The sequence below is a fragment of the Lipotes vexillifer genome, unplaced genomic scaffold (assembly GCF_000442215.2).
Source record: "Lipotes vexillifer unplaced genomic scaffold, Lipotes_vexillifer_v1.1 scaffold557, whole genome shotgun sequence".
In the NCBI taxonomy this organism is placed as follows: Eukaryota; Metazoa; Chordata; class Mammalia; order Artiodactyla; family Lipotidae; genus Lipotes; species Lipotes vexillifer.
This window is the reverse complement of record NW_006789913.1, coordinates 1289228-1300440: the sequence shown is the minus strand read 5'-3', so window position 1 is coordinate 1300440 and position 11213 is coordinate 1289228.

Genomic DNA, 11213 nt, shown 5'->3' with positions numbered 1-11213 from the left:
TTATTCTGAGATATTCTATTCTTTTTGTTGCAGTGGTAAATGGGAGTGTTTTCTTGATTTCACTTTCAGATTTTTCATCATTAGTGTATAGGAATGCCAGAGATTTCTGTGCATTAATTTTGTATCCTGCTACTTTGCCAAATTCATTGATTAGCTCTAGTAGTTTTCTGGTAGCATCTTTTGGATTTTCTATGTATAGTATCATGTCATCTGCAAACAGTGACAGCTTTACTTCTTCTTTTCCGATTTGGATTCCTTTTATTTCCTTTTCTTCTCTGATTGCTGTGGCTAAAACTTCCAAAACTATGTTGAATAAGAGTGGTGAGAGTGGGCAACCTTGTCTTGTTCCTGACCTTAGTGGAAATGCTTTCAGTTTTTCGCCATTGAGGATGATGTTGGCTGTGGGCTTGTCATATACGGCCTTTATTATATTGAGGAAAGTTCCCTCTACACCTACTTTCTGCAGGGTTTTTATCATAAATGGGTGTTGAATTTTGTCAAAAGCTTTCTCTGCATCTATTGAGATGATCATATGGTTTTTCTCCTTCAATTTGTTAATATGGTTAATCACATTGATAGATTTGCGTATATTGAAGAATCCTTGCATTCCTGGAATAAACCCCACTTGATCATGGTGTATGATCCTTTTAATGTGCTGTTGGATTCTGTTTGCTAGTATTTTGTTGAGGATTTTTGCATCTATGTTCATCAGTGATATTGGCCTGTAGTTTTCTTTCTTTGTGACATCCTTGTCTGGTTTTGGTATCAAGGTGATGGTGGCCTCGTAGAATGAGTTTGGGAGTGTTCCTCCCTCTGCTATATTTTGGAAGAGTTTGAGAAGGATAGGTGTTAGCTCTTCTCTAAATGTTTGATAGAATTCGCCTGTGAAGCCATCTGGTCCTGGGCTTTTGTTTGTTGGAAGATTTTTAATCACAGTTTCAATTTCAGTGCTTGTGATTGGTCTGTTCATATTTTCTATTTCTTCCTGATTCAGTCTTGGCAAGTTGTACATTTCTAAGAATTTTTCCATTTCTTCCAGCTTGTACATTTTTTTGCCATAGTTGCTTATAGTAACTCATGATCTTTTGTATATCTGCAGTGACAGTTGTTACTTCTTTTTCATTTGTAATTCTATTGATTTGAGTCTTCTCCCTTTTTTTTCTTGTTGAGTCTGGCTAATGGTTTATCAATTTTGTTTATCTTCTCAAAGAACCAGCTTTTAGTTTTATTGATCTTTGCTATCATTTCCTTCATTTCTTTTTCATTTATTTCTGATCTGATCTTTATCATTTCTTTCCTTCTGCTAACTTTGGGGTTTTTTGTTCTTCTTTCTCTAATTGTTTTAGGTGCAAGGTTAGGTTGTTTATTTGAGATGTTTCCTGTTTCTTAAGGTAGGGTGGTATTGCTATAACCTTCCCTCTTAGAACTGCTTTTGTTGCATCCCATAGGTTTTGGGTCATCGTGTCTCCATTGTCATTTGTTTCTAGGTATTTTTTGATTTCTTCAGTGATCACTCGTTATTAAGGAGTGTATTGTTTAGCCTCCATGTGTTTGTATTTTTTACAGATCTTTTCCTGTAATTGATATCTAGCCTCATAGCGTTGTGGTCGGAAAAGATACTTGATACAATTTCAATTTTCTTAAATTTACCAAGGCTTGATTTGTGACCCAAGGTATGATCTATCCTGGAGAATGTTCCATGAGCACTTGAGGAAAATGTGTTTTCTGTTGTTTTTGGATGGAATGTCCTATAAATACCAAGTCCATCTTGTTTAATGTATCATTTAAAACTTGTGTTTCCTTATTTATTTTCATTTTGGATGATCTGTCCATTGGTGAAAGTGGGGTGTTAAAGTCCCCTACTATGAATGTGTTACTGTCGATTTCCCCTTTTATGGCTGTTAGTATTTGCTTTATGTATTGAGGTGGTATTTTGGATGCATAAATATTTACAATTGTTATGTCTTCCTGGATCGATCCCTTGATCATTATGTAGTGTCCTTCTTTGTCTCTTTTAATAGTCTTTATTATAAAGTCTCTTTTGTCTGATATGAGAATCGCTACTCCAGCTTTCTTTTGGTTTCCGTTTACATGGAATACATTTTCCCATCCCCTCACATTCAGTCTGTATGTGTCTCTAGGTCTGAAGTGGGTCTCTTGTAGACAGCACATATATGGGTCTTGTTTTTGTATCCATTCAGCCAGTCTGTGTCTTTTGGTAAATTTACATTTAAGGTAATTATCAATATGTATGTTCCTATTCCCATTTTCTTAATTGTTTTGTGTTTGTTATTGTAGGTCTTCACCTTCTCTTGTGTTTCTTGCCTAGAGAAGATCCTTTAGCATTTGTTTTAAAGCTGGTTTGGTGGTGCTGAACTCTCTCAGCTTCTGCTTCTCTGTTAAATATTTTAATTTCTCCATCAAATCTGAATGAGATACTTGCTGGGTAGAGTAATCTTGGTTTTAGGTTTTTCTCCTTCATCACTTTAAATATGCCCTGCCAGTCCCTTCTGGCTTGCAGAATTTATGCTGAAAGATCAGCTGTTAACATTATGGGGATTCCCTTGCATGTTATTTGTTGTTTTTCCCTTGCTGCTTTTAATATGCTTTCTTTGTATTTAGTTTTTGACAGTTTGATTAATATGTGTCTTGGCGTGTTTCTCCTTGGATTTATCCTGTATGAGACTCTCTGTGCTTCCTGGACTTGATTAATTATTTCCTTTCCCATATTAGGGAAGTTTTCAACTATAATCTCTTCAAATATTTTCTCAGTCCCTTTCTTTTTCTCTTCTTCTCGAACCTCTACAATTCAAATGTTGGTGCATTTAATGTTGTCCCAGAGGTCTCTGAGACTGCCCTCAGTTCTTTTCATTCTTTTTTCTTTATTCTGCTCTGCAGTAGTTATTTCCACTATTTTATCTTCCAGGTCACTTATCCATTCTTCTGCCTCAGTTATTCTCCTCTTGATCCCTTCTAGAGTATTTTTAATTTCATTTATTGTTCTGTTCATCATTGCTTGTTCCATCTTTAGTTCTTATAGGTCCTTGTTAAATGTTTCTTGCATTTTCTCTATTCTATTTTCAAGATTATGGATCATCTTTACTATCATTATTCTGAATTCATTTTCAGGTGGAGTGCCCATTTCCTCTTCATTTGTTAGGTCTGGTGGGTTTTGATCTTGCTCCTTCATCTGTTGTGTGTTTTTCTGTCTTCTCATTTTGCTTATCTTACTGTGCTTGGGGTCTCCTTTTTGCAGGCTGCAGGTTTGTAGTTCCCGTTGTTTTTGGTGTCTGTCCCCAGTGCCTAAGCTGGTTCAGTGGGTTGTGTAGGCTTCCTGGTGGAGGGGGCTAGTGCCTGTGTTCTAGTGGTTGAGGTTGTGTCTTGTCTTTCTGGTGGGCAGGTCCACGTCTGGTGGTGTGTTTTGGGGTGTCTCTGGACTTATTATGATTTTTGGCAGCCTCTCTGCTAATGGGTGGGATTGTGTTCCTGTCTTGCTAGTTGTTTGGCAGAGGGTGTCCAGCACTGTAGCTTGCTGGTCGTTGAGTGAAGCTGGGTGTTGGTGTTGATGGAGATCTCTGGGAGATTTTCGCCATGTGGTATTACGTGGAGCTGGGAGGTCTCTTGTGGCCCAGTATCCTGAAGTTGGCTCTCCCACCTCAGAGGCACAGCACTGACTCGTGGCTGCAGCACCAAGAGGCTTTCATCCACGCGGCTCAGAATAAAAGGGAGAAACAGTAGAAAGTAAGAAAGAAAAGAAAAGAAAGTTATTAAAATAAAAAATAATTAAGAAAAATATTTCTTTTAAAGAAAAATAAAACGGACGGATAGAACCCTAGGACAAATGGTGAAAGCAAAGCTATACAGACAAAATCTCACCCAGAAGCATACACATACACACTCACAAAAAGAGGAAAAGGGGAAAAAATAATAAATCTTGCTCTCCAAGTTCACCTCCTCAATTTGGGATGATTCGTTGTCCATTCAGGTATTCCACAGATGCAGGGTACATCAAGTTGATGGTGGGGATTTAATCCGCTGCTCCTGAGGCTGCTGGGAGAGATTTCCCTTTCTCTTCTTTGTTCGCCTAGCTCCCGGGGCTCAGCTTTGGATTTGGCCCCGCCTCTGCGTGTAGGTCGCCGGAGGGCGTCTGTTCTTCGCTCAGACAGGACGGGGTGAAAGGAGCAGCTGCTTCGGGGGCTCTGGCTCACTCAGGACGGAGGGAGGGAGGGGTAAGGATGGGGGGTGAGCCTGCGGCGGTAGAGGCCTGCGTGACGTTGCACCAGCCTGAGGTGCGCCGTGCGTTCTCCCGGGGAAGTTGTCCCTGTATCCCGGGACCCTGGCAATGGCGGGCTGCACAGGCTCCCGGGAGGGCAGGTGTGGAGAGTGACCTGTGCTCGAACACAGGCTTCTTGGTGGCGCCACTTGGAAATGTCAGTTAATTTGGGTGTCAGAATGACCTGGCAAGTATTAAGTTGTATTATCCTAATTTAAAAACACCTTCTATTCTTAGCCATTGAATGAAATCCTCATCCCAGCATCAGCAAGTACTCCTCTTGTCTTATGTTCTCATTCCCTTGTTGCCTTGTGCTGCTATACTTTGGTTCCTCTGCTATCATCTCCTGAAGCCTTTTCCTTTTTACTAAAAGGAAATGTATAACAATATAATAGGTAGCTAATGCTCAAAGGACCCAAACTCACCAGTGGCTTTCAGGTAAGGGTTTTTTTTTTCTTTTTTTAAACATCTTTATTAGAGTATACTTGCTTTAAAATGGTGTGTCAGTTTCTGCTTTATAACAAAGTGAATCAGTTATACATATACATATGTTCCCATATCTCTTCCCTCTTGCCTCTCCCTCCCTCCCACCCTCCCTATCCCGCCCCTCTAGGTGGTCACAAAACACTGAGCTGATCTCCCTGTGCTATGCGGCTGCTTCCCACAAGCTATCTGTTTTACGTTTGGTAGTGTATATATGTCCATGCCACTCTCTCACTTTGTCCCAGCTTACCCTTCCCCCTCCCCATATCCTCAAGTCCATTCTCTAGTAGGTCTGCATCTTTATTCCCATCTTGCTCCTAGGTTCTTCTCACCATTTTCTTTTTTTTCTTTTAAATTCCATATATATGTGTTAGCATACAGTATTTGTTTTTCTCTTTCTGACTTACTTCCCTCTGTATGACAGTCTCTAGGTCCATCCACCTCACTAAAAGTAACTCAGTTTCATTCCTTTTTATGGCTGAGTAATATTCCATTGTATATATATGTGCCACATCTTCTTTATGCATTCATCTGTTGATGGGCACTTAGGTTGCTTCCATGTCCTGGCTATTGTAAATAGAGCTGCTGTGAACGTTTTGGTACATGACTTTTTTTTTTAACATCTTTATTGGAGTATAATTGCTTTACAATGGTGTGTTAGTTTCTGCTTTATAACAAAGTGAATCAGTTATACATATACATGTGTTCCCATATCTCTTCCCTCTTGCGTCTCCCTCTCTCCCACCCTCCCTATCCCACCCCTCCAGGCGGTCACAAAGCACCGAGCTGATCTCCCTGTGCTATGCGCTGCTTCCCACTAGCTATCTACCTTACGTTTGGTAATGTATATATGTCCATGTCTCTCTCTCGCTTTGTCACAGCTTCCCCTGCCCCCTCCCCATATCCTCAAGTCCGTTCTCTAGTAGGTCTGTGTCTTTATTCCCGTCTTACCCTTAGGTTCTTCATGACATTTTTTAACTTAAATTCCATATATATGTGTTAGCATACGGTATTTGTCTTTCTCTTTCTGACTTACTTCACTCTGTATGACAGACTCTAGGTCTATCCACCTCACTACAAATAACTCAATTTCGTTTCTTTTTATGGCTGAGTAATATTCCATTGTTTATATGTGCCACATCTTCTTTACCCATTCATCCGATGATGGACGCTTAGGTTGTTTCCATCTCCGGGCTATTGTAAATAGAGCTGCAATGAACATTTGATACATGACTCTTTTTGAATTATGGTTTTCTCATGGTATATGCCCAGTAGTGGTTTTGCTGGGTCATACGGTAGTTCTATTTGTAGTTTTTTAAGGAACCTCCATACTGTTCTCCATAGTGGCTGTACCAATTCACATTCCCACCAGCAGTGCAGGAGTGTTCCCTTTTCTCCACACCCTCTCCAGCATTTATTGTTTCTAGATTTTTTGATGATGGCCATTCTGACTGGTATGAGATGGTATCTCATTGTAGTTTTCATTTGCATTTCTCTAATGATTAATGATGTTGAGCGTTCTTTCATGTGTTTGTTGGCAGTCTGTATATCTTCTTTGGAGAAATAGCTATTTAGGTCTTCTGCCCACTTTTGGATTGGGTTGTTTGTTTTTTTGTTATTGAGCTGCATGAGCTGCTTGTTAATTTTGCAGATTAATCCTTTGTCAGCTGCTTCATTTGCAACTATTTTCTCCCATTCTAAGTGTTGTCTTTTGGTCTTGTTTATGGTTTCCTTTGCTGTGCAAAAGCTTTGAAGTTTCATTAGGTCCCATTTGTTTATTTTTGTTTTTATTTCTATTTCTCTAGGAGATGGGTCAAGAAGGATCTTGCTGTGATTTATGTCATAGAGTGTTCTGCCTATGTTTTCCTCTAAGAGTTTGATAGTTTCTGGCCTTACATTTAGGTCTTTAATCCATTTTGAGCTTATTTTTGTGTATGGTGTTAGGGAGTGATCTAATCTCATACTTTTACATGTACCTGTCCAGTTTTCCCAGCACCACTTATTGAAGAGGCTGTCCTTTCTCCACTGTACATTCCTGCCACCTTTATCAAAGATAAGGTGACCATATGTGCATGGGTTTATCTCTGGGCTTTCTATCCTATTCCATTGATCTATCTTTCTGTTTTTGTGCCAGTACCATACTCTCTTGATTACTGTAGCTTTGTAGTATCGTCTGAAGTCAGGCAGCCTGATTCCTCCAGCTCCATTTTTCTTTCTCAAGCGTGCTTTGGCTATTCGGGGTCTTTTGTGTTTCCATACAAATTGTGAAATTTTTTGTTCTAGTTCTTTAAAAAATGCCAGTGGTAGTCTGATAGGGATTGCAATGTATCTGTAGATTGCTTTGGGTAGTAGAGTCATTTTCACAATGTTGATTCTTCTAACCCAAGAACATGGTATATCTCTCCATCTATTTGTATTGTCTTTAATTTCTTTCATCAGTGTCTTATAATTTTCTGCATACAGGTCTTTTGTCTCCATAGGTAGGTTTATTCTGAGATATTCTATTCTTTTTGTTGCAGTGGTAAATGGGAGTGTTTTTTTGATTTCACTTTCAGATTTTTTATCATTAGTGTATAGGAATGCTAGAGATTTCTGTGCATTAATTTTGTATCCTGCTACTTTGCCAAATTCATTGATTAGCTCTAGTAGTTTTCTGGTAGCATGTTTAGGATTCTCTATGTATAGTATCATGTCATCTGCAAACATTCACCGCTTTACTTCTTCTTTTCCGATTTGGTTTCCTTTTCTTCTCTGATTGCTGTGGCTAAAACTTCCAAAACTATGTTGAATAAGAGTGGTGAGAGTGGGCAACCTTGTCTTGCTCCTGATCTTACTGGAAATGCTTTCAGGTTTTCACCATTGAGGGCAATGTTGGCTGTGGGTTTGTCATATATGGCCCTTATTATGTTGAGGTAAGTTCCCTCTATGCCTACTTTCTGGAGGGCTTTTATCATAAATGGGTGTTGCATTTTGTCGAAAGCTTTCTCTGCATCTATTGAGATGACCATATGGTTTTTCTCCTTCAGTTTGTTAATATGGTGTATCACGTTGATTGATTTGCGTATACTGAAGAATCCTTGCATTCCTGGAATAAACCCCCATTGATCATGGTGTATGATCCTTTCAATGTGCTGTTGGATTCTGTTTGCTAGCATTTTGTTGAGGATTTTTGCATCTATGTTCATCAGTGGTATTGGTCTGTAATTTTCTTTCTTTGTGACATCCTTGTCTGGTTTTGGTATCAGGGTGATGGTGTCCTCGTAGAATGAGTTTGGGAGTGTTCCTCCCTCTGCTATATTTTGGAAGAGTTTGAGAAGGATAGGTGTTAGGTCTTCTCTAAATGTTTGATAGAATTCGCCTGTGAAGCCATCTGGTCCTGGGCTTTTGTTTGTTGGAAGATTTTTAATCAGTTTCAATTTCAGTGCCTGTGATTGGTCTGTTCATATTTTCTATTTCTTCCTGATTCAGTCTTGGCAAGTTGTACATTTCTAAGAATTTGTCCATTTCTTGCAGCTTGTACATTTTTTTGCCCTAGAGTTGCTTGTAGTAATCTCTCATGATCCTTTGTACTTCTGCAGTGTCAGTTGTTACTTCTCCTTTTTCATTTCTAATTCTATTGATTTGAGTCTTCTCCCTTTTTTTCCTTGATGAGTCTGGGTAATGGTTTATCAGTTTTGTTTATCTCCTAAAGAACCAGCTTTTAGTTTTATTGATCTTTGCTATCGTTTCCTTCATTTCTTTTCCATTTATTTCTGATCTGGTCTTTATTATTTCTTTCCTTTTGCTAACTTTGGAGTTTTTCTGTTCTTCTTTCTCTAATTGCTTTAGGTGCAAGGTTAGGTTGTTTATTTGAGATGTTTCCTGTTTCTTAAGGTAGGATTGTATTGCTATAAACTTCCCTTTTAGAACTGCTTTTGCTGCATCCCATAGATTTTGGGTCGTTGTGTCTCCATTGTCATTTGTTTCTAGGTATTTGTTTATTTTCTCTTTGGTTACTTCAGTGATCACTTCGTTATTAGTGTATTGTTTAGCGTCCATGTGTTTGTATTTTTTACAGATCTTTTCCTGTAATTGATATCTAGTCTCATAGTGTTGTTGTCAGAGAAGATACTTGAAACGGTTTCAATTTTCTTAAATTTACCAAGGCTTGATTTGTGACCCAGGATATCATCTGTCCTGGAGAATATTCCATGAGCACTTGAGAAAAATGTGTATTCTGTTGTTTTTGGATGGAATGTCCTATAAATATCAATTAAGTCCATCTTGTTTATTATATCATTTAAAGCTTGTGTTTCTTTATTTTCATTTTGCATGATCTGTCCATTGGTGAAAGTGGGGTGTTAAAGTCCCCTACTATGAATGTGTTAATGTCGATTTCCCCTTTTATGGCTGTTAGTATTTGCCTTATGTATCGAGGTGCTATGTTGGGTGCATAAATATTTACAATTGTTGTATCTTCTTCTTGGTTCTATCCCTTGATCATTATGTAGTGTCCTTCTTTGTTCTAATAGTCTTTATTTTAAAGTCTATTTTCTCTGATATGAGAATTGCTACTCCAGCTTTCTTTTGGTTTCCATTTGCATGAAATATCTTTTTCTATCCCCTTACTTTCAGTCTGTATGTGTCTCTAGGTCTGAAGTGGGTCTCTTGTAGAGAGCCAATATATGGGTCTTGTTTTTGTACCCACTCAGCCAGTCTGGGTCTTTTGTTTGGAGCATTTAATCCATTTACATTTAAGGTAATTATCGATATGTATGTTCCTATTACCATTTTATTAATTGTTTGTGTTTGTTATTGTAGGTCTTTTCCTTCTCTTGTGTTTCCTACCTAGAGAAGTTTCTTTAGCCTTTGTTTTAAAGCTGGTTTGTTGGTGTTGAATTGTCTTAGCTTTTGCTCGTCTGTAAAGGTTTTAATTTCTCCATCAAATCTGAATGAGATCCTTGCTGAGTAGAGTAATCTTGGTTGTAGGTTTTTCTCCTTCAACACTTTAAATGTGTCCTGCCACTCCCTTCTCACTTGCAGTGTTCCTTCTCAGAGATCAGCTGTATACCTTATGGCGATTCCCTTGTGTGTTATTTGTTGTTATTTCCTTGCTACTTTCAATATTTTTTCTGTGTATTTAAGTTTTGATTGTTTGATTAATATGTGTCTTGGCGTGTTTCTCCTTTGATTTATCCTGTATGAGACTCTCTGTGCTTCCTGGACTTGATTAACTATTTCCTTTCCCATATTAGGAAACTTTTCAACTAAAATCTCTTCAAATATTTTCTCAGTCCCTTTCTTTTTCTGTTCTTCTTCTGGGATCCTATAATTCGAAGGTTGGTGGTTTTAATGTTGTTCCAGACATCTCTGAGACTGTCCTCAGTTCTTTTCATTCTTTTTTCTTTATTCTGCTCTGCAGTAGTTATTTCCATTATTTTATCTTCCAGGTCACGTATCCTTTCTTCTGCCTCAGTTATTCTGCTATTGATCCCTTCTAAAGTAATTTTAATTTCATTTATTGTTTTGTTCATCATTGTTTGTTTGCTTTTTAGTACTTCTAGGTCCTTTGTAAACATTTCTTGTATTTTCTCCATTCTATTTCCAAGATATTGGATCACCTTTACTATCATTATTCTGAATTCTTTTTCAGGTAGACTGCCTATTTCCTCTTCATTTGTTAGGTCTGGTGGGTTTTTACCTTGCTCCTTCATCTGCTGTGTGTTTCTCTGTCTTCTCATTTTGCTTATCTTACTGTGTTTGGGGTCTCCTTTTCACAGGCTGCAGGTTCATAGTTCCCGTTGTTTTTGGTGTCTGTCCCCAGTGGCTAAGGTTGGTTCAGTGGGTTGTGTAGGCTTCCTGGTGGAGGGGACTAGTGCCTGTGTTCTGGTGAATGAGGCTGGATCTTGTCTTTCTGGTGGGCAGGTCCACGTCTGGTGGTGTGTTTTGGGGTGTCTGTGGCCTTATTATGATTTTAGGCAGCCTCTGTGCTAATGGGTGGGGCTGTGTTCCTGTCTTGCTAGTTGTTTGGCATATGGTGTCCAGCACTGTAGCTTGCTGGTCATTGAGTGAAGCTGGGTGTTGGTGTTGAGATGGAGATCTCTGGGAGATTTTCACCGTTTGATATTACGTGGAGCTGGGAGGTCTCTTATGGACCAGTGTTCTGAAGTTGGCTCTCCCACCTCAGAGGCAGAGCCCTGAAGCCTGGCTGGAGCACCAAGAGCCTTTCATCCACATGGCTCAGAATAAAAGGGAGAAAAAAATAGAAAGAAGATAAAATAAAATAAGATAAAGTAAAATAAAATAAAGTTATTAAAATAAACAATAATTGTTAAGAAAATTTTAAGTAAAAAATAAAATTAAAAAACGGACAGATAGAACCCTAGGACACATGTTAAAAGCAAAGCTATACAGACAAATCACACACAGAAGCATACACATACACACTCACGAAAAGAGAGAAAGGGGAAAAAAAAAA